General features: G+C 55.8%; 1 protein-coding gene across 3 annotated transcripts in view; it reads right to left on the bottom strand.

Moving 5' to 3' along the window:
• The window catches only part of HDAC4 (histone deacetylase 4), a 284,862-nt gene extending 259,002 nt beyond the window's left edge, over positions 1–25,860 (bottom strand). Inside the window, exon 1 of one of the 3 annotated variants that reach the window (XM_065917180.1) lies at positions 25,630–25,860. The gene's annotated coding sequence lies outside the window, so the exon portion shown is untranslated. The remainder of the gene's footprint in view (positions 1–25,629) is intronic. The other 2 variants (XM_065917179.1, XM_065917181.1) reach the window with 2 other exon arrangements.
• Positions 25,861–27,663: the final 1,803 nt, after the last annotated feature.

A 27,663-nucleotide genomic window follows, 5' to 3' on the forward strand; every position in this document is an offset into this window, starting at 1 on the left:
GAGCCTCCAAATGAGGGCCCTTGGCTTTACGCAGGAAAGAAAGCAAGAGCAAGGCGGTGAAGGGCAAGCAGGTTTATTTAGGGAGAAGCACACTCCGTAAGCAGTGTGAGCCGTCCCAGAAGGCGAGAGGCGGCCCCAGGGCACCGGGTCATCTTAGAAAGGGACAGAGTGCGGGCTGTGAGGGTTCATGGGCTGGGCAATCTCACAGGAAGACAAGGGGAAGGGATATTCTAACTATCTTGAAGAAGGGGTGGAGATTTTCTGGAACTGGGGCACCACCCACTTTTTGGCCTTTCAGAGCAGCTGCACCTGTAGGTGCATCATTTAGATGCTAAGGTATTACAATGAGCAAGTAACGAGGTTCGGGTCTACTAGAAATCCAATCTCCTGCAACCCTGGGCCGAGCTGGCTGGAACCAGCTGCTGTATCCTGCTGCTCTTAACGGCTGCGTCCTTTTTTAAAGCTTGTGTCTTGCCCCCTTCCTTCCAGTCTCATTCCTGCCTCTAGGACTTGAGTCCCATAATCAAGAGAAGCAGAGGGACAATGGCTCATCTCTGTAGCTGCTTCTCCGGGGGCTAAGTATGCGTGTGACCATGCCTGTCAGGGAGTAAAAACTCTCTGATGCCTCCTCTGGGGGCCCCAGGGGCAGGAGGGCATCTTGTTTTAAGTCTGGGCGGCAGTATGGGCTGCAGTCCTCGCAGATGTCATCTCGGTTTGGAACTCTCATAACTGCTTCCAGAGCCTTCCTAGGGGTCTTCATGAGGCTCCTTCGCAGCAGCATCAGAGCCCAACAGTAAAGGTCTATAAATGACAAGAAACTTAAAAGGCAGGTTAAACATCTGACAACCGACGGAGTAACTGATAAGGAAACTTGGCAGGAACTGCCAGAATTATGACTCTCAACCTTACACACCAGGACATATCCACATGTCGGAAACTTCACATAAACTCTACAAAAGTCTATCGCTATGAGCAACACTGACCCAGGGTATAATCAGAGGCTTATCACTCCTTTGACAACGCTTCTCATGTAATTTAAGATATTAAATAATGCTAGCTAATTTAATATCCCAGGACTTCTCTTCCATGAACCTTCTACAGCTATCTGTATGCCTATTATTTGTCCCTAATCTTTTCTCATTCTGAAATGACCACCTCCAGGACAAAAGACTCTCTCTTTCCCTTTAACAAATGCATTCCATTCCTCATCTTCTTTCACTGAAATTCACACCTTACTTTCCTGATGCGCTGAAATCGCTCTTCTTTTTCAGTAGCTTTAATTCCCTGATAGCTCAGTTGGTAAAAAATCCATCTGCAATGCAGGAGACCCTGGTTCAATTCCTGGATCGGGAAGATCCCCTGGAGAAGGGATAGGTTACCCACTCCAGTATTCTGGCCTGGAGAATTCCACGGACTGTACAGCCAGCCACAGGGCTGCAAAGAGTCAGATGGGACTTGCACTTTCACTTTTCCCACTTTCTTTCGCTTAATGACATTGTATCATTTTAACCCTTAACAACCTTACCTCCAGCAAAACTGATGAGCAGAAAGTAATTGTAAACTGTCACGTCCATATTTCCTGGCTGGAAAACTTATGTTTTAGTCTTCCTCTCCTAAGGCAAAGTAAGTAAATTTAGACACCGCCCCCCCACCCCCACCCAGCAACTAATACTCCAATATATATCCTATCTGAAATGACCCAGAGAGTCAGTGAGTTCTCACCATTTAATTGAGTTTTAAGTTACCAAAATATAGAGAGACTATTTTAGATAGACAGTCCCAAAACAATTATTTCTAGAGTTTACCTAAATGTTCTTATCTCATTTACACTTACTTTCTTTAAATGTTTTGTTTGTTTGTTTTTCCTTACGAGTTACTTACTTTCCTTGCTGACAAATTTGCAACAAATATACTAAAGTCTTGCTAGACTTCTAATAAACCTAGGTACTCGTGCCTGGAGAATTCCACGGACAGAGGAGCCCGGGGGTTGCAAAGAGTCGGACACAACTGAGTGACCAACACTGACTTTTTTTCAAACCCAGGTACAACAGAAGTGTTCTTCTTAACGCCGATGACTCATAAAGACATGTCTATATGAATCAAACCACAAGCTTAAGCTACCTTCAGGACCAGGTATCAATTCAGTACTGAATATTTCCCAGGTCAAGTGAACCTGAAATAAACTCTGACCAGATTTTTTTTTTATTTCTGAGCATTTCTATAAGCTCTTAGTTTCTTTATTCCAATTAACTGGAGCCCTTTTACGAATTAGTTCTGGCAGCACCACACATGGACAACACACATACAGATTCATATAAACACACAGGACATAGAGGCCTCATAGCTCCCATTCCAAAATCTCAGCCATGATTCAGGTGGTTGTTGATTCAGTCGCCCAGTCGTGCCTGACTCTTAGTGAACCCATGGACTGCAGCAGGCCAGGCCTCCCTGTCCCTCAGCACTTCCCGGAGTTTGTCTAAGTTCAAGTTCATTGCATCGGTGATGCCAGCCAGCCAGTCGTCTCATCCCCTGGCACTGTCTTCTCCTTCTGCCCTCAATCCTTCCCAGCATCAGGGACTTTTCCAATGAGTCGTCTGCTCACATCAGATGACCAAAATACTTGAGCTGCAACTTTAGCATCAGTCTTTCCAGTGAATAGTCAGGGTTGATCTCCCTTAAGATTGACTGGTTTGAGCTTCTTGCCATCCAAGGGACTTTCAGGAGTCTTCTCCAGCACCACAGTTCTCAGGCATCAATTCTTTGGCGTCTGCCTTCTTTAAAGTACAGCTCTCACAACGATTCGTGACCACTGGGAAGACCATAGCCTTGACTATACGGACCTTTGTCAGCAGAGTAATGTTTCTGCTTTTCAACAGACTGTCTAGGTTTGTCACCACTTTGCTGCCAAGAAGCAACAGTCTTCTGATTCCATGGCTGCAGTCACCATCTACAGTGATTGTGGAGCCCAAGAAGAGGAAATCTGTCACTACTTCCACCTTTTCCCCTTCTATTTGCCATGCGGTAATGGGGCCGGATACCATGATCTTAGTTTTTTTCAATATTTAGTTTTAAACTGGCTCTTTCACTCTCCTCCTTCACCCTCATCAAGAGGCTGTTTAGTTCATCTTCGCTTTCTGCCATTACCGTCGTATCATCAGCATATCTGAGGTTGTTGATGTCTCTCCTGCCTCTCCTGATTCTAGCTTTTATCATCCAGCCCAGCATTGCTCATGATGTGCTCAGCATATAGGTTAAACAAACAGGTTGACAGCAGACAGCCCTGTCGGACTCCTTTCTTGATCTTGAACCAATCAGTTGTTCCATACAGGGTTCTAACGGTTGCTTCTTGACCTGCATACAGGTTTCTCAGGAGACAGGTAAGATGGTCTGCTACTACCATTTCTCTAAGAGCTTTCCAGAGTTTGTTCTGATCCACACAGTCAAAGGCTTTAGTGTGGTTGATGAAACAGAGATAGATGTTTTTCTGAAATTCCCTTGCTGTCTCTATAATCAGCGCAAGTTGGCAGTTTGATCTCTAGTTCCTCTCCTTTTCTAAACCCAGCTCGGACATCTGGAAGTTCACGGTTCACACAATGCTGAAGCCTAGCAGGCAAGGTTTTAAGCATGACCTTACCAGCATGGGAGATGAGCACAACAGTTCTTGGTTAGCACATTCTCTAGTACTACCCTTCGTGGGAATTGGGAGGAGGATCGACCTGTTCCAGTCCTGTGGCCACTGCTGGGGCTTCCAGATTTGCTGACACAATGAATGCAAAACCTTGATGGCGTCATCCTTCAGGGATTTGAATAGTTCTGCTGGAATTTCATCACATCCACTAGCTTTATTAATAGCACTGCTTCTTAAGGCCCATTTGACTTCGCACTCCAGGATGTCTGGCTCTAGCTGACTAACCACACCATCATAGTAATCCGGTTCATTAAGATCTTTTTTACACAGCTCTTCCATGTATTCTTTCCATTTCTTCTTGATCTCTTCAGCATCTACTAGGTCTCTACCATTTTTATCCCTTACTGTGCCATCTTTGGGTGGAACGCTCCGTTGATATTTCCAATTTTACTGAAGAGTTCTCCAGTCTTTCCCCTTCTGTTACTTTCTTATATTATTATGCACTGTTCATTGAAGGCCTTCTTGTCTCTCCTAGATATTCCTTGGAACTCTGCGTTTAATTGGATGTAGTTTTCCCTCTCTCCCTTGCTTTTCACTTCTCTCCACTCTTCTGCTATTTGTAAAGCCTCCTCAGACAACCACTTTGCTTTCTTGCTTTTCTTTTTCTTTGGGATGGTCTTGTTTGTGGCTTTCTGTACAATAATACAGAGTTCTGCCCATAGTTCTTCAGGCACACTGTTAACTAGATCTAGTCCCTTGAATCTATTCGTTACCTCTACTGCAAATTCATACGGGATTTAAGTCACACCTGGCTGGCCTAGTGTTTTTCCTAGTTTTCTTTAGTTTAAGCCTGAATTCTGCTATGAGAAGTTGATGACCTGAGCCACAAGTCAGCTCCAGATCTTGTTTTGGCTTTCTCTATCTCTGGCTACAAAGAATGTAATCAATTTGATTTCAGTACTAACCATTTGGTGATGTCCCTGTGTAAAGTCCAGCCGCTTCACTCACTCTGGGACTCTTGGTAATTCTCTCTGCTCCTCCCCAGGGGCATACTGGACACCTTCAGACCTGGGGGACTCATCTTTTGGTGTCATATCTTTTTGGCCTTTTATACAGTCCATGAGGTTCTCATGGCAAGTATACTGGGATGGTTTGCCATTCCCTCCTCCAGTGATCAGGTTTTGTCGTGATTCAGGTACAACGATGTAAAATCTATCAGTTACAAGGAGTTGGATTCAAATTGGACTTCGGGCAGATGAAACAAATCATGCTCACCCGTCTAGACGACTAAACTCTTTTTACTACTATTTATGGAAAAGATACTTAAGATTCCTGTTCTTCTTGAACAAGTCAAGTTCCAAATCACCTACCCCTTTCCTGACATATGAGCTTCAAAAGGCTAGGGGAGATAAGGGATCCGGAAGGAAAGCTGGAGCACCGGCATCTCAGAAGCATGGGAGAAATGTTAGTTCCTCCTCGGATCACCTCCTCCTCTAAAGCCATAAAAAAAAATTTTTTTTTAGTACTTACTAGTCTCTGAATATAAATAGGGGAGATCTCAGGAGTGGTAAAAGAATTGGTGGACTTTGGATTATTTCAGGAGCCACCCATCTGTCTGCTAAAGACTAGATTTTTAAAACAAGGACCGTTCTTGTTTCCTCAAAGGAAACTGGGTGGTTTACCTCAATGATTATCAAAGGGCAGACACAGCCATGCGGCTATGTTGGCAAGTCTCACTGTCCGTCATTTAGAGTAAGGAGAAGGCCTCCCCCAAAAAGTCCTACCAGGCTCTGAATGTCAGCTCTGGTCAGTTTTGTCAGACAGTGGCCTCCCACTTCAGTAATCTATTCATAAACACTTCCGAGGATCCTCTCTGGATTTAAGAAGTGTGGCTTGTGATCTAAGAGGCATGCCTACGGCCTCAGATGGTCCCATCTCCAAAGGTAGCCTGACAGTTTTAGCTGAACTTTTTTGTCCATTCCATTCCCATCTCAACCTCAACTTTATGAGCACCCAGTGTGTGGGCATTCCTGCTGTTCATGACTATCTGGATCCATCCACTCAAAGGCAAAGAGATACTGGGAGTCTGGGTGCAAGGGGAGAGCAGAAGAAAGTGACCTTTAGTTCTGGCTCTGTCAAACAGTTCAAAAATGTAGATGGGGTGGAACGGAGACCTCCTCTGGCTTAGGACCAAGGGGCTCCCCTGACCAAGGGCAACCACTTTCCTTGGTAAAGTTTCCTAAAAGGAGTCGGGGGGAGGGGGGCAGGGGCGGGCAGGATCAATCACTTGGCTTGGGGTCTTCCCTCCATCTCCCTTATTATACAGAACTGGGGGAACAAGGCCCCGGGATACCAGCCCGTGAGGAGCGGACAACCACGTATCTAGTAAGGAAATAACTGTCCCACCTGTCTGTCGAGGGTCACCTGAGGCTCCGCTGGAGAAACGACCAGATGTCCTTTGGGAGCCAGGGAAGGTCCTGGGCCCATCAGTCTTTGCTCCTCTCGGCCATCACTGGTTAGGGAGCCCTGAGTTGCCCCTGGGACTGGGGAATGCCCTGCTTCCAGTGGCCCCGGAAACCGAGCAGAACCCTGTGGGGTTCCTGGGCACATAACCCATTCCACATCCCCCGCCTCGTTTGAGGGAACAGACTCCAGCCTCTGTGACCTTCCCTGAGTTCCAAAGGACAGATTCAAACAGTCGCTCATCAGGGACGGGAGAGGATGCACAGACAAGGGAGGGAGAGCCAAGGAAAGGGGCAGCCCTGGGGCGGGGTCCTGACTCTGCCTCACGGAATGCACGTAACAGCATCTTTGAGCTCTTTACAGAACTAAAAACCCTGACAAACGGAAGACCTTGGTATTCTTCATTCCAGAGAAAAAAATCACGTTCAATATCCCTAAGAAGCTCATCAGGACCCCCTGAGGCCAGATCAAAGGGGTGCAGTCCCTACACCCATCCTTATCTTTACCAGCAGCCCTGCCCCTGAGCCGCTGCTAGAAACTCCTCACCAAATCCTCCTGGGTTGGGACACAGCTTTTCAGGGCAGGAGCCTGCTCTGTCCCCTTTGCCTGGCAAAGCAATAAAGCTATTCTTTTCTGCTTCGTCCAAAACACCGTCTCCAAAATTCAGTTCGGCTCTGGTACACGGAGGACGAGTTTTTGTCATCATCCTGTCATTTGTGTACTGGGCAGGGTCTCGATGGACTTTTCCCACACAGGGGGCATTCGTCCTTCCAGGGGCCCTCTTGGCCGCACTTAAAACAGATCGACCCTTTCCTGGCAAGACAGTGGCTCTGATCCAGGCTTCCTGGACCCCGGCCCTACCATGGGCGTCTGTAGGGATGGTAACCCTGAGGTGGTGCAGGGGTTAGGGCTGCCGCCAGTAATGATGACTTTTGCTGTTGTCCCTGAACGGTCCTGCCTCTTCACCTTATCTCTGTTGTTGAATACTCTGAAGGCCAAGTCCATGCGCTGATTCACAGGGGTCTGGGGTCTCCAGCTCCCCGGTTGTGACATCAGGGGTAGATGGTCCAGAAGACTATCAGCCTCTCAGAACTGGGGTTGGCAGGAGTTCCCAGTGATGGACCTCAGGGAGGTGGTCTCATAAAGCGAAAGTGAAGTTGCTCATCCGTGTCGGTCTCTTTGCGACCCCATGAACTGCAGCCCACCAGGCTCCTCAGTCCATGGGTTTTTCCAGGCAAGAGCACTGGAGTAGGTTGCCATTGCCTTCTCCTGGGGATCTTTCCAACCCAGGCATTGAACCTGGGTCTCCTGCATTGCAGGCAGACGCTTGACCGTCTGAGCCTCCAGGGAAGCCCTAGTCTCATAAAGGGATTGTCTAAAACACCAGGCTCCTGTTGGAAAAGAAGGAACCTTTAAGGGGATTCACCCAGGCACACCCAGCAGGAGGTCTTTAGACCTGGACTGCAGGATAGGTTTGCAAACATTTGCATGTATGGGTCTTCCCCATTTTGGTTAAGATGCCACAAGACAGGAGTCAAATGGATCCTGGGCAGATGGTGGTTATTTGTTCCAGCGCTATCCCTGATATTCAAAAAATCTAAGGGAGTGTGGTGCAGAGACCTTAGTGGGTGGACCCCCTCAAGGGAGTGCCATGGAGAAAAGTTCCAATGGCAATTCAGGAGATGGGATAATTGGACTGATCTGTAAAAGCCCCTGACTCCTAGAATTCAGCAGAAAAAATATTAAGCAAGCAAAACTGGGAAAAGCAACAGTGGGGTCCTTGTGGGCACCCAAAATCTGCCTGTGTGGTGGGCCTGAGGGGGCCCCTTGGACTAGTCAAGGAAAGGAACAACAGCTAGTGCAAGAAAGGCAACCAGAGTTCCAGGACCTGAGCCCCTCAGAGACGGAGGAAGGGAGAGCTCGGCCCTGAGTCAGACAGACAGACTGCATAGCTCCGCACGAGTCCCAGTCACCCTGCACGGTGGGGAGCCCTAGCCCAACAGGGGATCAGGATTATGCCCTATGGGGTCCCTTCCATATTTATTGGGACTGTCCCTTCATGGTCACCAGAAAATATGCTGCAGGGGGGAAATGGGGCACAAGAGGATGGCTGTGTCCCACGTACTGGGTTCCTGGGACGGGCTGCCAAGTGAGGGTCCTTGGCTCACGCAGGGAAGAACTCAAGAGTGAGGGAAGCAGGCTTACTTAAAGAGATGCACGCTACACAGACAGTGTAGACCTTCTCAGAAGTCAAGAGCCAGCCCTAGGGCATGGGGTCCTCTTGGAAAGTGTGAGGGGGCCCCGAGTGCAGGGGTGGTTAGTGCTTATGGGCTGGGTAACTTCACAGGATAACAAGTGGGAGGAATACGCTGTCTTCAAGAAGGGGTGGGCATTTCCAGGCACTGGGGCACCACCCACTTTCTGGCCTTTTATGGTCGTGGTTCCTGTGGGTATGTCATTTAGATGTGAATATATTACAATGAGCTCGCTCTATATATACATCACAATATATATAATGAGGCTCGGGGTCTACTGGAAGCAGGACCTTCTGTCATCTTGGGCCAAGATGGTTCTAACCTGTTGTCATCTCCTGCTGTTAATGGTTGTGTCATTCTTTCAATGGTTGTGCCCTGCTCCCTTCTTTCCTCAGATACACACACACGCGCACACACACCCAGTGAACTGCCCGATTTCTTTACAACGTGGACCATTTCCCTTCTTTGTCCCCAACTTCACAGATGCCTGCTGAGCGTCATTCTCCACCTAGCCTTGCAATTCCACTTCAGAAACTAAGGAAACGCACTGAATCTGAACTTCCCAGCACACAGCGATACTTTCTACTCATCAGAGACCCCTCTTCAGCATGACCTCCAGGATGTGACAGAGCAAACGCCTGTGTCCTGACAACTTGACAAAACGACCAAACATGACTAAAACACCCTTGCCCAGCAAACACATCGTAAAGAATATTTGTGGCAACTGAGCTGTCCCCTGAGCAGGTCACAAACATGCACACTTATGATGAAAGAAGCAGATCCTGAGAATTAAGAGTAAGGGCGCTGCCTTCCCGAATGGCCGTTCTCAATCATTAATGAAAACACGAAGCCAGCTGAGCTGCACTGGGAGACAAATGACCCTCGCACTTCGGTTTAGCGTGTTCTAAAAATACAATTTACAATTCAGCAATATCCTTTTTTTCTTTTTTTAATGTAGTCACTACAACACAAACATGTCTCTTTGTTATCTAACTACATCTGCATGCAAAACACGCTTTAGCTAGGAAAATGTAAGGTCTGGGGAATTGAAACCCATTTTTCAAATTCAAAAGAAATGAAAAGGAGAGAATAAAGGTGCATTTTATTCACATGCAAAAAAATGCAACTGCAAGCTGACTTCAGGTCCTCACCCCAACCTGGTAAATGACGTGTGTAACTTGTCCACAAGTGGTTTCGAGATTATTCTTGCAAGTTACACGCCTGTGCGGTAGAACCAAATCCGCCTTGAACCACATGCGGTGCCGTTTGCCTTCACGCTTAGGGAAATGGTATATTCTGCACTCAACAGGAGGGCTTCTCAGCCTTGGCTCTGGCAACCTCCAAATCGTCTTGGGGCGACAAACCGCCTCCCTGAAGCCACCACCCAGGGCATCATGCACAGGCTCCGCCCGCCGAGGCCGGCGCTCTGGCGGGCGGGGAGCGGGCAGAGGGCTGCCAGACTCTAATCTCACCTGAGGTCCCCCGGATCTCTGTACTCTTCACAGCACACAACCACACCAACGGGAGCTGGGATCCCAAGCTCAGCGGGGCACGCACCCACGTAACGGATTAAAATTAGGCACCCTAATCATTAAACTGTCACTGCGAGAGCCAGGAGTACCATTTTTTTAAAAAAAATGAATAGGAGAATTAATGGATTTCTTTATTTGCTTCATTTGTGATCCTCAGCCTGTCTTTTATTATCGAGGCAGTCATAAAAAAATGCTTCAGCCATGTATGCAAATTAAATCATTAGTATTTTCCCAATTACAGTGACTGCTTATTTATATTGCCGATCTCTTCTCCCAATTTTGTTCCTTTAATGTTGGCTGCTCAGTCATGCCCGACTCTTTGTGACCCCATGGACTGCAGCCCACCAGGCTTTTCCGTTCATGGGATTCTCCAGGCAGGAATACTGCAGTGGGTTGCCATTCCCTTCTTCAGGGGCTCTTCTCGACCCAGGGATCGAACCCAGGTCTCCTGCATTGCAGGTGGATTCTTTACTGACTGAGCCACAGGGAAGCCCAACATTAATGACACTGGAAATGCTTTAGAAAAACACTCTGAGGCCCTACTCCACGCCTCTCTGAGCCTACAGCTGCAGGACCACCCACCCGGTAGTGATCTAGTCACCCAGGGACTGGCTACAGCCCCACCGCCACAAGGCCCCCACAGTGCGGGCCCGCGGGACCCTGGCCACAGAGGGCCACAGGCAGAGGGTCTCCCTAGCTCCTTCCCTGAGCTCCTGGCAACGGGAGACCAGGAGAAGCCAGCCCACCCCAGGTGGGAGCTTATGTGACAGCTTCTATTTCACCTAAGAAATCAGGTAAAGCATGCATCCTGCTTCAAACACACCCACGTCACATGTGTGTCTGCATTAACATTACGGTGTTTTACAGAAGCGTCTCGTTCACTGATTTCGCCGGCTTCTGGCCAGGTTGCCAACGCCCGGGAAGACACGCCTACTTCCGATGCCCACCACTCCCCCACCTGCTCCCCCCAGCAGCTCCCTGGGGCCCACCTTCCCGAGATCCTGCACTGCTCTGAGCCTCGCTAAGCAGACCCATCACTCACACTGCAACTCTGAGGCTTGACCGTTTGTTAGCAAACTCCCCTGACCTGAACTAGGGTCCCCAAAGAATGAGACTGGCTGTTGGGAGATGGAGCCAGATGGGGAACAGATGTGATGGAGGTAAGGCCGGGGGCCAGGACAGGGACGGGGGGCAGGGCAGGGACAAGGCCCGGTTTCTTAACCACCCGGCCAGAACAGGTGCCTCAGCACCTGACTTCTCCGAAAATCACAGCAAAGTCCTCAGCACACACACAGTCCACGGTGAAGCCACAAAGGAATGTTCGCTTTCCAGTCTGACCACTGAAAGGCGGCCAGATAACCAATGACAACTGACTCCTTTCTGCCCCACGTGAGCCCCAAGGCCGCCAGTGCTGCAGCTGGAAGGCAGGCGCATGCCCCGGTACCCTGACCCAGCTTGGAGCTCTCAGCGGAGACGCACCGGGACACGAGCCCGAGAAAGCCGGCCACGAGGCAGAAACGAGAGGCAGACCAAGAGAGGCTGCGGCGACCCTCCCCAGAGCGCGGGCGGGCTTTCCTGTGCGGGACCCAAGCTGGAGGCAAAGGTGGCCATCCTGAATGTGTCGGCGGCCAACAGAATGTGACCCACATGCACCTCTCAAGACGAGAAGCCATGACACCCCGAGACAGGAAAGAGCGACCCGGGCAGCCCTGTGCCCCCAGCCAAGGTCGGAAAGCTGGGGCTCTCTGGACCCCAGGAGCCGTCGGGGCTGCCCGCGTCCAATTTCCCCTGTATCAGGAAGCTTAACCTGGGACTTGATGGGCTTAAAGGGTCCAGGAAGTCCATAAAGCGGCACGCAAAACGGCGTTTTTGAGTATGTCTCTCTCACAGGGAAACATTTATGAACCAGAAAATGACTCTGCATGGATAAGACCCTGAAGGTGGGTCAGCTGTCTCAGAAGACTGGCTACACCACCGTCAATCCCAAGAGCCCCCCCACCTCTGACCATTAAAGAACACACCCAGAGAGGGTTTTCACAGCTTAACAACTTAAACAAAACTCTGGAGTGTCGCAGTCCAGGGCCTGGGAACAGGAAGGCCTGGCGACGCCCGGCTCCTCCCGGCACCTCTGGAGCACAGGCCAGCACGGGACAAGCTGAGCCCAGGGGTGGGAGGCAGCACGGGCTGGGCAGAGGGGTGCCCGCGCGGACCGCCTCCCCACTTCCTGATTCTCTCACCAGCCCAGGCCCCCTGGCCCTGCACGCAGCCCCCCGCGGGACTGGCATGGGCCCAGGCCCCCTGCTGTGGGAGCAATCCCTCCCCCCAGCCCGCCAGGTAACAGCCTGACTCCAAGCCTTACAGAGAAATTCCAACTCGTGGCTCCCCTAGTCCAAGGGCCCCCACACCCGTTCACGTCGCGGAGGGCAAAGAAAAGCGCCCACGCTCTGCACCGCCGCTGGGGAGCCGGCCCGGGCGATGGCGGGGCTGGGGCTGGAGGAGGCAGGCCCAGCTAAGGCTCGGCCCCGGGCGGCCGTCCTGAGTCCGGAGCTGCAGCAGCGACAGTCCTGGGGAAGCGCGGATGCCGCCCGTCCTATGATGACGGGCCACAGGGAAGGGCCGGCGGCTCCCCACGGAGCACAGCTCAGGAGAGGGCCTTCCCCCGAGACGGTCAGGAGCACACACAGGCCCCTGTTCTGCAGACTCCGCCCTGGGCACGTCTGAAGGGCAGCGTGACAGCAGGGTGCAGGGGGCCCCGTCGAGCCTCACCCGCTCCTTGTGACGGCCCCTGGAGGGCAGGAGAAGCGGGGGCCAGGGCCACAGGCTCCAGGATGGGACGCCGCCTGCCTTTGCTCCCAAAGCTGAAGGGGGCCACCAGCCAGGGGGCCACCAGCCACCCAACAGAGGCAGCCAGGAGCCCCAGCTCGGGCAGGGACACGAGCCTGGGACGAAGGAGCGGTTCAGAGGAGTGACAAGACACGGCCCTGCCCACGTCGGCGCCGCTCGGGGCCCCACCAAGGCCAGGGTGCTCCGACGGTCGGAGCAGAGACGGGCAGCAAGAGCGGGTCACTGCCGTCATGTGACGGCTTCCCGGCCACAGGAGGAGCCACGCGACACGGGTCCGCGGCGCCTCCACACGGACTTGTGGGCTGGGGCTGCAGGGGAGAAGGGCGCCCCCACGGGTGAGCTCAGAAGAGGATGCGGGGCCCAGGGGGCCAGCTGACCGACGGGCTGAGGCCCCGCCACGCCTGCCCTGCTCACTGGGACGCGCCTCCAGGCCAGCCGGAGTGCCGGAATGTGTGCGGCTGGGGGAAGCCCTTCCCGGAAGCAGCAGGTCCCGCCCCACTGAGCCCCCAGCCCTGTGCCCTCGTGCCTGACGACGCCCGGCTGGCAGGGATCGAGGCAGAGAGCACCTCCGCTTGGCGATGAGGAAGTGGGGAGGACTGCGCCGCAAGGAGGGGGGTCATCACCCGAGCATCAGGGCGCCCTCACTCCAGAACCTGCTCCTCGGGGGGCAGGGGGTCAGCCCGGCCAGCGGCCCCTGTCTACCTGACAGAACCATGACAGGCGCCGGCCGACCCGCGTCACACATGATCACGCGTGTGCCCGTCTGCGTGCGTGCGTGCCTGGGCATGCGTGCACACGTCTCTGTGTGCAGGGCAGGGCCGCCCTCATCAAGGCTGCACCCCAGAACCTCACTGTGAGATGAAGAGGGGCCCGGAGGAGGAGGGCACTGAGGCAGGGCAGGCCTACCCACAGCTCCGGTGCCAGCACCGAGCGCCCGCCTGCCCAGGCCCCCCGCGCACCCCCAGCCTCCCTCCACAACTCGCTGTGCCTCCTCACACCGTCCCACGGGGCCTGCCCGGCAAGGACCCCAGGGCCAGCCACACCACCACGACGGCCAGGAGAGCCTCCACCTCCCAGAAGGAAGTCCTCGAGGCGGGGAGGGTCAGGCCAGAGGTTCTCTGCCTCCCCCTTGGGGGCACCTCCCACCCCAGGGAGCGGACAGCACCCAGAACCATGAGCAGGGACGGAGTGAAGGAGGCCTGCGCCCCCCGCTGTCACGACGCGGCAAACCAAGGCTCTTTGCTGGGACTCTGCAGCAGGGGCCACCAAGGCCGGGGTGAGGGCGGAGTGCCCCGGGGCGGTGTGGACCTGTCTGCAGCAAGGCCTGCACACTCGGCTTTTCCCACCCAGCAGCGCAGCCCAGGACAAGGCCTGCGCTTCCGACCTAGGGCTGATGGCTCACTGTGCGTCCCAACCCGCACGTGAACATAAAGGCGAGGGCTCAGACGCGCCGCCTGGCACAGAGGCCAAGCCCCAACCATCAGGCTTCCTGCCCTGGTGCCAGCTGCCCCATAGTCAGCCGGGAGCAGGAAGGGGAGCCAAGCCACACGGGCGCAGGACGAACAGAGCGTGTTTAACCACAGCAGGGAGACTGGCATGAAAGAAACGCCACCAGACGCAGGCGGGGGCCCCTATCCGGGGAACCAGAGCCCAGCATCAAGGGCACGTCCTCCTCTCGTGCAGCCTGGCAGGGCCGGGCCAGGCCCCTCGCCATCGCCCAAGCCCAACGACAATCTTCCACAGCAGAAACCCCTGTGCCCACTTTGCAGACGGGAAGACTGAGGCACCCCGATGCGTCAGCCCATCTATCTCATCCTTGGGCCCACCGCACACAGGCTGAGGTGACGGGCGGGGCAGGGCGGACAGGACCACCTCGCACCGTCTCAGGACACCCTGGCATGTGGCCACCTCCGCAGAGCAGCCGGCCGGCTGCAAGGGCCCAGCCCCCCATCGCACGGCTCCGCTGTCCCTGCTCTAAGGGTCGCTCCATGAGGCTGCCGCATCCTGCAAGTCAGCCATCAGAGGAGCGCAGAGAACCCCCGATGGGCTCCTACTTAACCCTCCACACTTTGCCATCGGCCAGTAGCCTGACCTCCAGGGCCCGGCGTACAACCAAGCAGAGGAACAAAACCCAGAAGGCCAGCAGAGAGCCCTGGCCAAGGCCCCGCTTTCCAACCTCGCTGAGCCCGCTCTCCTCCTCGTGAACGGGGGCCAGTGCTCTGCAGAGGGCTGCCTGCGGCTCCGTGGGACGAGCTCTGTGAGACGGTCAGCGTGGCGCTGCGCGCAGGGGGCCCGCACACAGGCCAGTGCGGAACTGCCGCCGGGGCTGCAGAGGACAGGGCCTGAGGGGGACGCTGCCTGCAGGGCCCGCCGCAGCCTCACCCCTCCCCCTCCTCTCCATCAGAACGACGTCCCCGGGAGGGCAGCTGACTCCCCAGCCAGCCTCTGGGAGAGGCTGACCTACACAGGGCATCCGACATCCCTGCCTGGCCAAAGCAACCGTTCAGAGTGGACGAGGGACCCGAGCCAGAGTGAGCAAATGAATCCAGGAAGTTCTGCTGTCCGTCCTGGTGGGCAGGGACCAGAGAGCGTGTAGTCCTGACACAGCCAGCAGGGCCATCTCAGCACCGGGAAGTGGACTTGCCCGGCGTGGGAGAGAGAAACAAGGTCTTGACGAGGCTGCAGGGGAGCTGGATCAAGCCTTGCCTGACCGCTGCCACACCTGCATGTTCCCGAAAGCACGTCCGTCCATCCCGTGCGCTCGGAACCTGCTGGGGAGGCGTCCTCCCTGAGCGAGGGGTCCTCTCTAAGCGAGAGCTCCTGCAGACACCCTCCTGCTCACGCTGAGAGCCGCTCATGGAGAACTCCTGGTTAAGCGCAGGTCCCACAACCTCAGGGAGGACAGTCTGGCCCCAGCCTGCTCCTCCATCTGCCGAAAGTCGCCTGATCCAACCTCACAGTCACCTGCCCCGTGGGCACACCTGCAGAGCCACTCCGGAGGGCTGCACTCCCTGGGCGCCAGAAGCAGCCCCACCTGTCTCTAAACACCCCCCCCCCCCCCCAGTCCTGGGAGCACATCCCCGGGAGCACTGCCAGCAGGAGCTGGCCCCACGGCTCCACCCCCGCCCAGGCACTCAGGCCGCACCGCTGCCCTGAGGCCGCTCCTGTCCGAGGCCACAGCAGGCGAGGGGCACGCTGTCCTCGGGTCCCAGCTGGTGCCTCATCAACAACAGTGAAAAGAGGGAGAAACACAAACTCGCAACTGGGCTTGCAACGTGCATCCATGTGGTCCCGGAAGAGGCCCCTCTGTGGACACCAGGAAGCACCATGGACGTCCACCGCCCCGGCTCACGGACCACCTGGCAACCAGGGACCCCTGCACCGCCGGCCGGGGACAGATCCCACAGCAGCCGAGGACCCCATGCGGCGGCGGAGCAGTCCCTGCCCCCGCTGGGCCCCGCGCTGGGCGCCTCTCAAGCAGGGCAGCGCCTGGGAGCTAACACCTGAAGACGTGCCGCTGAGCTTCCGAGAACAGGATCTCTGCAAGCCACGAAAGGGTGCTGCGAGGACAGACAACAACTGGCTCCAAACATGACTGGGCTCCTCCTGGGAGGCGCTCGCCCAGCCGTGACTCCAGCAGACGCAGGCGGAGGGATGCCGGGAGCTGGCGTGGGGGCCTCAGGGGGCCTGTGAGCGCGTAACAGACGTCAAAGGCCCAGTCGCCAGCCCTCCCCTTGCAGACAGCATCCCACCTGAGACCCGGCCTGGGGAGAGGCTCCCGGCCGCCCGGGGAGCAGCCCTCCTCCCAGCCCCGCTCAGGACACCCAGCTCGCAGAGAGGAGGCACCCCCGCCAGCCGAGTGCTCGATGAAGCTGAGCCCTCAGGCCCGGCCGCCTCAACACCCCCGGTCTGTCCTCTGCGCCCCTGCGCCACAAGAAGCCCGGATGGCCGCGGACACCATCCTGAACGCCTGCTGCAGCGCACACAACACGTTCACAGGCGGGACCCACACCCATAAGGCAAGGTCTGAGGAGGAGCCACAAGGAGAGGAAGGCCCCCGAGACAGCGCAGAGGCCCCCCGCGCGCCTCTCTGCATTTCAGCTCCGTCCTCTCCTTGATGAGACGAATTCGGAAAACAGGAGCTCCGTCAAGACGCACCCACGTGTGGACAAAGACAATCCACTCTGATACAGAGAGACACTTCCTCAGGGAGAGTTTAGGGGACGCCTTTTACACTGCGGGTTGTCAACGCCAAACCCCCAAGGTCAGCCCTCCGCCAGCCCTGGGGCAGGAGGTGTTGAGCAGGATAGCCAACCTGACCCTGCCCGCCAGCAGCAGCCCCGCACACCCTGGGGGCTCCCAGCCGGAAGGACAGACCGGGAAAGGTCAGAGATCGTGCTCAGGCTGCTGCAAATCTGGCCAGAGGCGGACCATAAGGTGAAAGGAAAACAAGGCCCTCGCGAGGAGACACCAGAAGGCACGTAAGCGCCCCGTGAGGCGTTCTGCAGTGCATCCCTCCAACCCAGAGGGCCGGGAAGGCACCTCGCCTCAGCCCTTAAGCTGCAAAGGAAGCCTTTCCAAAGAACAGGACTGAAACGCCTACTGTGGATTTTCAGAGCAAAATGCTGTGTGAATTTCCCAGCAGAGAGGGTTCTGATCCACTGGAGCACGGCCTGACCGCGTCTCCATAACTCTCCTCACAGGTCACACCCCCAGAGTGCTTCCCTCTGCGCTTTTCCTCGTCAACTAGAGGCCCCTGCCTCGGGGGGGTCGCAGGCCCCGGCGGACAATGCCACCCCACTGCCAGTGTTTGTGGCCCCAGAGCTGGGGGGCAGGCTCATCAGGCCCCCCAGCCCCTCACGAGGCTGGAACCTCTGTTCTGGGAGGGCCCTGAGCATCGTCTCGGATCCACCCCGCCCTTCCGCCCGGTCCTCCACGGCACAGTCCCGGGCTCTGCTGACCTGCTGGCGTCCCACTCCAGCCGTGACACCACAGGGTCTGCCGGAAAGCGCCTCGGGGGCCAGAGGGGCTCAGAGCAGGCTCCCTCCTGATGTTTAAAACCAACAGCTGGGTGAGACGCTGGCTCGGGCCCCTCCAGAACGCTCCTGACACTGACTGCCGAGGCTCAGACCCTGACGGCTACTCTCAGGAGTCCTGGGCCTGGAAGAGGGCTCCAGGTCCCACCGGCGGGGGGCGGGGGGGGGGGAGGAAGGGCCACCCCCCTGGAGGGTGTGGGACCAGGACCCCTGACCCTCAGCGTGGGCCACCCCAGCTTCTTGCCAGAGATGGGGGTCTGAGCCACGCTGCAGGCACGTGCTCCAGAGAGGCTGGCTGGGCCCCAGGCCTCAGGGGCCTCAATGGGCTAGCCCAAGAGAGGCTGGCTGCCCCGTACAAAGGCTCAGAAGCCTGGGTGTTGTGCAGGCCGCCTGTGCGCTCACAAAGCAGCCAGCCCATCTGTGTGTCCAGCTCCTCCTTCCTGGAGCCCCGGGCCACTGGGTGGGATGCCTCTCCACCCTGCAGCAGCCCCGCAATGCCGCCCCAGCTGAGGAGGGCCGCGCTCCCCTCCCAGCCCGTCTCCCCCACCCCCACCTCCCACGGCCTGGTGCACCTGTGTGTGGTTATCCCACCCCCACCTCGTCCCCACCAACGACTCGGCTCTTTGCGGCCGGGGCCTGACTGAGACGGAGCCGCGGGACCCACCTCTGGGGCCCCTCGACACCAGAGCATCTGTTCAACCCCCTCCTCTCTCGTGGAAAACACCCTGCGTGGGTGAGGTGCAGGCTGCTCGCCAAGTTCTTGTTGTTTAGTCGCTCAGTCACGTTCGGCTCTTTGTGACCCCACGGACTGTACCCACCAGGCTCCTCTGTCCAGGGAACTCTCCAGGCAAGAAGACTGGAGTGGGTTGCCACTTCCTCCCCCAGGGATTGAACCTGCATCTCCTGCAATGACAGGTGGATTCCTTACCACTCAGCAACTGATAAATTAGAAACTTTCTAGAAACAGGCTCCCTGTTACCACCACAACCCTTCACCCTCCCCCCACCAAAGACGAGGTGAGGGAGTAGGTAGCGGCGGGGCAGGGAGTCACCAAAACTTCTCTCCCCGAGTTTGAAAAAGACCCACTGCAGCCAAAAGCACCATGTCAGCCAGCTGACGGCCGCTACCAAGGGATCAGGCAGCTCCACCAACCACGGGCACAACAACCCTCCCACTTGGAAGGCCGGCTCAGGCTTTCAGGCCCTAAGAACTGACTTACTGTTTCAAGCTCAAACAGCAATCCAGCAGAAGCACTTGACCCACACAGACAGAATACTTCATAAACAATAGTGAACAAACACAGCCTAACATTCGTGTTTTTAAAGGGAGCAGACTCCAAAATGTTCAAAGACGTGACTGTACGAAGCTATCACGTTAAAATGATGAGGTTAAATAAGAAAAGACTAAATAACGTCATTAACTGTGATCTGAAACCAGCAGGGGAAAGGGCCTTTGACGGCTGCAGCGCTGGCCACCGGGAGCACAGGCCCCAGGCCCCCGGCCGAGGTCACGCTGCGTGCTGTGGGCTGTGCACGAGGCCCCCGCTGGCCACTTGACAGCTCTGAGTTTAAGGCCGCCCTTCCTCTCGCTCCTCTCTGCATCACAAACCCACTCCCTTGTATTTATGGCATCTACTTAAGAGCATACATCTCCGGAATCAGGAGTCCCCAGACTGAGGCGGGAGGGAGCAGGCAATCCCAGCACTCGGGCAGATAACGGATGGCTCCACGAGGTCAGGGGCCAGCCCACACCAAGCTCTCCTCCCAGGCCCTGTGAGGTGCCGTGCGCCGGCTGCCCAGCCGCTCATACGGACACTGCCGGCTGCCAAGCACCAAGCCGGCGGGAGGCCCTCGGGGCCCGTCCACCCGACGGAGGCCTCTGCTAGTAAGAAAGGTGACAGTCAACCACCGATGTCGCAATGAGCCGCTGAAATTACACAGCAGATCCCACTAGGGAGGAGGGAAAGGGTGTGAGGCCATGCTCAACAGGGACTGAAGGCTCTGCCTGGACTGAGGGAAGAGAGAAGACACCAGATGAAGACAGGCAGTTACAAGAACTGGGAACAGTGTGTGCAAAGGCCCAGGGGCCAAAGGAGCTTGCAGGGAGCAGGGAAGCCAGCAGACGAGCAGGATGGGGCTACGGGATGAGGTAAGTGGAACAGAGGGCAGGATCACAGGCCACATGGCAGGGGTGAGCATGGGAATTGAGGGACGCATCTGCCCTGGTCACCGCCACCCAGGTACCATCTGCAGCACAACCCGGGACAGAGCCTGCCCAGACCCAGGAGGCCAGCGCTGCCTCAGAGATCTTACGAGAGCCAGAGAAACAGATTCCCTCGATTCTTCGATGCTAAACACATGTATCAACTTACCAAAGATTTGGTTTTCCTCCCTTATAAATAATGAGATTGAAGAGTATTCTCCCTTCCCCCATGGAACTATCAATTTAAGAGAAAGTATTACTATTAAAAAGCGATACATGCTTACAGACATTATGTTTATATATTGTGTAAAATTTAAACAATATCACCAAACATAAAAGGGGCTTCCCTGATAGCTCAGTTGGTAAAGAATCCGTCTGCAATACAGGAGACCCCGGTTCAATTACTGAATCAGGAAGACACCCTGGAGAAGGGATAGGTTACTCACTCCAGTATTCTTGGGGTTCCCTTGTGGCTCAGCTGGTAAAGAATCGTCTGCAATAAAGGAGACCCCGGTTCAATTCCTGGGTTGGGAAGATCTCCTGGAGAAGGGAAAAACTACCCACTCCAGTACTCTGACCTGCAGAATTCCATGGACTGTATAGTCCCTGGGGTTGCAAAGAGTCGGACACAACTCAGCGACTTCCACTTACTTAACAAACATAAAGAGACAATGAAAGTCTGCACATCCCATTTTCCTGGCACCCCAGAAGGCCATTGCTATACTCTGGAGACCTGCGAACTTGAAAAGCAGAAGGGATGGGTCTGCTGGGTGCTGTCCCAGACCCCCTTTATCCTTTCACTTAACACGCCGCATGCCTCTGCTGCCTGGTGAGCCCGCACATAGATTTCCACAGCACAAAAATACCAAAATGTATTTAGTAAGTATCACCTCTATAAACTGCAGCAATGACATGTGTAGATTTCCACAGGATAAAAACACCAAAATGTGTTTAGTAAGTATCACCTCTATAAACAATGTAGCAGTGACATTCTGTACATATCTGGATACCCATGTGCTTATCACATTCTTTTCTAGGAATAAATTCCAATAAGTAGAATAGCTGGAACAAAAGGAATGGCCATTTAAAAATTTGACACATAAACTTTTCCTGAGAGCAACCAAGTAATTAATAACTAATAATGGCCAAAGTTTACATTGGGCTTATGATGCGCCAGACTCTGCTCTAAGCACTTTCCATATATTAGCTCATTTAAATTTCTCAAAACCCGTGAAAGATAAGAATTATTATTATCACCATCTTGACAGCTGCTGTCAAACAGCCTGTGCTGATATGTGGGCATAAACAAATGTTTCCAGCTAAAGTTCTTTATTAGGAAGGCTGGGTCTTTTTATTATTAGCCACTGTGATTCGCAGATTCATGTCCTCTGCTCATCATACAATAGGAATGGTCACCATTTTCTTATTGGTTTGTTAAAGCTCTTTACATATTGACTATCAACCTTCTGTAAGCATAATATACTACAGACGTTTTTGTCTCACTATCCCTTAACCTCACTTACAGAGTCTTTGGACAAGGAGAATTTTCTTTAAGAGTATTAAATCTGTTGATATTTTCTTTAAAGTTTCTGGCTTACTGTTACAATATGAATGGATTAAGTCAGTGGTTTTTCAAAGTTTCTGGTCTTTGGGATGCTTTCTTCCAAGGCAATCCCACAGACAAAACGGTGGAGGCCACTGACTCTGGCTGAAGTGGACGTGGGCCCCGGGTGCCCTCCACCACCCTTACCCGCCCGCAGGCAGCCGCAGGAGAAGATCCAAGCATGGGACCAACCACGGCTGGCCGACCGGAGTGTCCGGAGCCTTCCCAGCGCTACACACACAGCAGAGAAGACAGCAAGAAACCCTACAAAGCACAGACTCGCCGATGACAGCTCTGATGCCACCCAACACAGCTACACCTAAAATGTGTTCCCAACGGCCCTCTTCTCAAAGAGGCTGTGCTCTCCCTGACACCTCCACAGACGATGCTCAACTTCAGCTTCAAGACCATCAGCGACTCAGAAGCAGAGGTGTGGAAGAGGAGGAGTCAGCTTCGGGGGCTTAATACAAGCAGGGGCACCAGGCGCTACATTTCCAGGTCCGTCTCGGGTTCCTCCCCTGCAAAACAGGTGTGCTAAGAGGAGCCACCTCCTAAGGCCATGGGGAGAGAGAAATGGGGTACCCATGGTGAGTGCTTGACAGCACATGACCCCAAGTAGCTGCTCATTAAACGGTAGCTACTGGGCTAAGCTACATTCACAGCTGTCCCTTGAACACCGTGGGGGTGAGGGGTGCCAGCCTCGCACACGGTGGAGAACCCAAGGATGACTTTACAGTCAGCCCTCCATATCCACGGCTCCACAGCCCAGATTCAGACAACAGCAGATTGTGTAGTATTAACTGAAAAAACCCGCGGATAAGTGGACCCACGTGCTTCAAGCTCACGCTGTTCAAGGGTCAACTGGACGAGTGTCATCACCTCCTCACCAGCAAAGAGAACCAGGCTGACTCCACCTCTGCTGATACAGGGGCCGGTCCGCCCCCGCCACGACGGGAGGCAACCTGTGTGGGGCCCTCCGCCTGCGGAACCAGCAGACGGCGCGTCGGACAGAAAAGGCAGCCGAGAGCCCACCCCGCTCCCGAAACAGACCCATCTACCCCATCTCCTCAGTCACAGGAGCCCAAGAGAAGAAAATGACCTCCTAACAGAACTCTCTGATCTGAGCTCAGTGACGCGTTTCCCCAAAGAAACAGCCTGTGAACACACGTTGCTGAGGGGTGTGAAGACGCAGCGTCACTTCTGACACAGGGCCCCTCATCTGACTTGAACCAGAGACCCTATGCTTTTCTCTAAGTCAAGGCCAAAAGACCCCTACCCACTGCACACCGCAACGTATCCCGACCGACTGTCTGAGACTCAAACCAAGCCCCCTCCAGACTGGCTCCGCGGCCCGCACCGCAGGACCAGCAGGGGCTGCAACCACTGGGGCAGATCTCTCCCTGCAGCTAGAACGGTGGGGACTTGGTAGGGACTCGGGCTCAGCTTCACAGGCCACGGATCAGGGAGCTTCCGCGGAGACGGGGCTGACACGTCCCAGCAGCTGATCCCCAGCAGGGATTTGGGTCCAGGGGCCCTCGCTCCGCCACCCCCAGCGGAGCCATCCCCTGCTCTCTGCATCTCCCCCACTCCCCCCATCAGGTACCAATCTATAGCTCATGGCAGCTTCTGAGCGATGAAAGCCCAGCCGTTTTCAATAGAGAACGGTACGGACGGATTCTCCAGGAGTGATGAAATGTTTCTTCTGCTCTGGCAATTAAGACGGCACAAAGTCGCCTTTCCTTGGGTGCCACCCCCAACATCAAAGGATGAGAATTCAAAGCCATTCATACTGCATTGAAACCTCACAATGCAGCTGGAAAATGGAAGTCGATTACTGGACATAAATATGCAGTAGTTAAAAGCAAAGAGAACGAAATTCAACTGCAGCAACCCCATGATGCGTGGAAACTTCCAGAACTAGAGTCCTCCTGGTAAACCCGACGAGGGGCATCCTTAGAAAGCATGCTTCTGGCCACAGAGCCAAGCTCTGCGCTCTGGACCCACGTGGCCCAGGGGCCATGTTGTTCTGCCCGTCTTGCTACAGTAACGGCCCCCAAGGCCTCTGAGAACATGGCATTTAGAGATTTTTATTTCGCATGGCTGTGAAGCTGCTGACCACAGAACATTCTCTCTTGGCTCAGGGCTGCTGAAGCCACATCTGTCCTTGGTCCCCAGGCCTCGCAGGCCTCCGTGCAGACCGCAGGCCTCCACCCCCGCACACACCCCCAGCCCAGGGCTCTCCCAGGGGCGCTCCTGCTGCTAGTTCTACTGGCGGGAGAGAGAACTAACCCTAAAGAGGGCAGTGTTACATCTGCCTGCTGCATAAATCGTGCTTCTTTTCTGATTGATTACTACTCTCTTTAGGAAGGTATTTAATCTTTAAAATAAAAGCCCAGAACACAGAAAGCCATAGAAGTCTAACAATGTGTCAGGGTGTGTGTTTTTAAGGCAGGAAAATACTTCCCTCCCACACAAATGTGAGTTCTGGGGAAAGATGCGACAGAGCCCAGGAGTAGAATATCTGGAAAAGCTTGATGGGTCTTAAAAATAGATAATTGAACACAGATTTGAGAATTCTCAGGAGCTACCTGGAAAAAAAAAAAAATTAAATCTCACATATTTTTGCTATCCAAAACTCCATTCTGATGAAACTTCGAAGAGGGTGGCATTTTGCATTTCCAATTATAATAGAGTAATTGTGTTGCCATAGTGACTGCAAAATTCTGCAATAACTTTTGTTGCTTTGTAATTGCTGTAGTGTATATTTGTGTACAAGCAGCTGAGTTTTCTTAATTCGATCCCCCTCCCTCCCCAGTGCCCCCCCTCCCGCCCCGCCTGCCCTCTTCCCCCAGTCACCACCACCTTTCCTGGCTCAACCCAAAGAAAGAATTATCAGAAGCAACTAAAACTCCAGGCCACGGATGATCACGGTACAAAAGAAAAAGTGAAACCGGGCCAAGGTGCAAACCCACCAGTATTACCCTAGTCTTGCTAGGCTGGCGCTGGGCAAGGGCTGTTTACATGTTTACTCCCAGGCCTCCCCTGCTTAGGTGGTTTGTGGGAATAAACAGAAAAGCCTGAGCGGGAGGGAAGAGGGGAAGGAAAGTAACTCCACAGGCCCCTTCCCTCCCTCGCCCAGGGCAGGCAGAGAGCTGCTGCCAGCAATTAGGTAGGTCTCTACAGTAATGCAATTAGGATTTAGTTAAGAAAGTCATTAGTTTTAAAATAACTTGAGCTTAATTTCTGCAACACTTTATTTGAAAATTGTGTCACAGCAGGTCAATTTACAACATGCAATAAAAGAAAACACTCGTATCAGCTGCTGCAAGTTATTACAAATTTCTGATGTGCATTAAATGAGTACACTGGGTTCCACCCCCGGCCTTTTCGACTGATATGCACGATCTCCTGCTATAACAGTGTCAAATAATTCAACGCTCAATGTAAATACGAGATAATTTGCTTCGGATGCCACGGTGTGCGCTTGCGATGCCGCCAAGCGCGGCTCCCGTCACCTGGGCAGGACGGGGCCCAGGGCTCGGCCTGCCCGCACCCCTCGGGTCGCGGGCGCCCCACCCCTGCCGTTCCGGTCCGGGGCACACACACCGGGCGACGGCGCACCCCCGCCCGCCCGCCAGCCAGCCCCGGGAGGGACGTTTTTCTGCAAACTCACAGCCTCGACAAAGTTACATAAACGGCGCCAGCCGGGGCTCGGGAGCCCCCCGGCCCACCTGCCGAGGGCTCGGCCTGGACGGGAGCGGAAGCCCCGGGGAGGCCCGCCGGCCGTCCTGCGCCCCCGCCCCGCGGGCGGCCCCCGCCGGGCCGGGGAGCTGCAGTAGGGAAGGTCCGGGACGGGCTCCGGCTCCGCTCCGGACGCCCGCGGGGCCGCGCGGCCTGGGCGCACGGGGCCGGGCCGGGGCCAGGCCGGCCGGGCGGGCGGGCGGACCCCTGACGTCCACCTGCCGGGCCGGGCGGCGGGGGCGTGGAGGCGGCCGGGCGGCCTGCGGGCGGGCGGGCGGGGGGGGAGCGGACAATGGCCCGCGGGCCGGGCCGGGGCAGCGCTTACCGCGGCGGCGGCGGCGGCGGGCGCTCCGAGCCGCATCTTCTCAGCCTGCGCCGCCACCACCACCACCACCGCGGGCGGCGGGCGGGCGCTCGGGCGGCGGCGACGGCGGGGACGCGGCCGCGGCGCGCCGGGCCCAGGCGGCTGAGGCGGCGGCGCGGGCGGGCGGGCGCGCGGGCTCGGGCGCGGCGGCGGCGGCGGCGGCGGCGGCGGCGGCGGCGGGGACGGTGCTCCGCAAGCGGCGGCCCCACAACCTCCCCTCCTCATTCACAAAAAATTGACCCACGTTGAACCATGATGCTGCTCACCCCCTCCGGCACCGAGGCGGGCGCTGATAGGCCAACCCCGACGCCCGTCAGCAGCCTCGGCCCCGCCCTCCCGCCGTCGGCCCTGCGGCCACTGGCTGCGCCAGCCTTGCATCACCTCCCCTCACGGGCCCCTCCCTCCCGCCTGGTTTCTAATGAAGAGCTCGTCAATTACGGCTCGGCCCCGCCCTCTGCCCGCCCTCCCCGGGCACCCGGCGGCCCTCCCATTGGCCCACTGGGGGGTCGCGGGAACAGCCCCGCTTGGTCCCGCCCATCGGCCCGCGGCCTCCAACTCGCCAGGCCCAACGCCCTCCGAACGACAGGGATGCTCCGCCCCCGCCCGCCTCCTGGTCTCCATTGGCTGCCGAAGCTGCCAATCCCAGGGGCGGGGCTATCAGAGGACGCTCCAGGCGCCAGCCGGTGGGTGCCTGAAGGTTGGGAAAGTGTTGGGAGTCCAGGCGGGTGGTGACGGTCAACACGGGCCGTGGCCCCGGCGAGCCTCGTTCGCCGCCCCCAGAGAGCTGCGCCTCGGGGCCCAGCGGTGAGGGCCGGAAGGGCCGTGCTCCTGGAGAGGGGAGCCGGTGAGGCCCGGCCGCGGCTGCCATTTTGGGTACGGGCAGCGGTCACGTGGTGCGGCCTGCTCCAGGCGACGCAGGGGCGGTGCGAAGGGCGAGTGCGCAGGCGCGAAGGGCCCCGCCCTGCCCCGCGGCGGGAACGCCGCCTTGGGGGCGCGGGGCCGAGCCGGCTGGCCTTCCCGGCGGGCGCGGGGCGAGCTCAGTGCGCCTGCGCCGGCGGAGGGCCGTGGTCTGCGCGAGCGCTCTGCGGAGTGTGGTCTTAGTCTCCCGGTCCCGGGCGAAGGCCGCAGAGACGGCCTCCCACCCACTTTCCGGACGTTCTGTGCGCGCGTGCACCTCGGGCAGGGGTACCGGCCAATCCGTTCACCCTGAGTGCTCTGTGCTGTGCCCTGCCGAGGCCTTCAGAGACCCCTTGGGCCGCACCCCTGGAGGGCGTAGTGGGGTCTGCGGCGAGGTCGGAGCTGTGAAGCCCACTGGGCAGCCCATCCCGAGTGTCACACCTGCGTGGAGACAGCCCTGCCGCGTGGAGACAGCCCTGCCGCGTGGGGTGGGCGGGGTGGTCCTCCTGCAAACGATGGAGCCCCCAGAGAAGAAAACACCGAGAACAGTGGTGTTCAAACTGCAGCCTTTTCGGAACTTTTATTAAAAAAAAAAAAGCTCGCTTTAGTAAAAATGCTGCATGGGATCTCTATGGTTCTAGAATGATTTCGCTTCCATTAAACTTGATTCCCTGCAAGAGCCTTTGAACCTTTCTGGATATGTCACACCAAACATGGTTCCGTGTGCTCAAAAAAGTTGAGATTTAACAGCCAAATGTTGTTAGATAACAGTGTTGTATTTCAAGTAAAGCAGCTTCTTTCCTGGAAAGCAGAATATGGGGCACTCACCTGAGGACTGCATCCAAGGGTGTTTTTTCCTCTCAAAGGTAAAATGTCCTTAGGTGATAGGCTTTGTAGCATGAAACCGAAGACCAGAGTTGTAGGGTGAGGTTGGCCTTCCCTGGTGGCTCAGATGGTAAAGATTCCACCTGCAATACGGGAGACCTGGGTTCGATCCCTGGGTCGAGAAGACCCCCTGGAGGAGGGCCTGGCCATCCAATCCAGTATTCTTGCCTGGAGAATCCCCATGGACATAGGAGCCTGGCCGGCTACAGTCCT

This window comes from Muntiacus reevesi, chromosome 1 (genome assembly GCF_963930625.1).
Source record: "Muntiacus reevesi chromosome 1, mMunRee1.1, whole genome shotgun sequence".
Classification (NCBI taxonomy): Eukaryota; Metazoa; Chordata; class Mammalia; order Artiodactyla; family Cervidae; genus Muntiacus; species Muntiacus reevesi.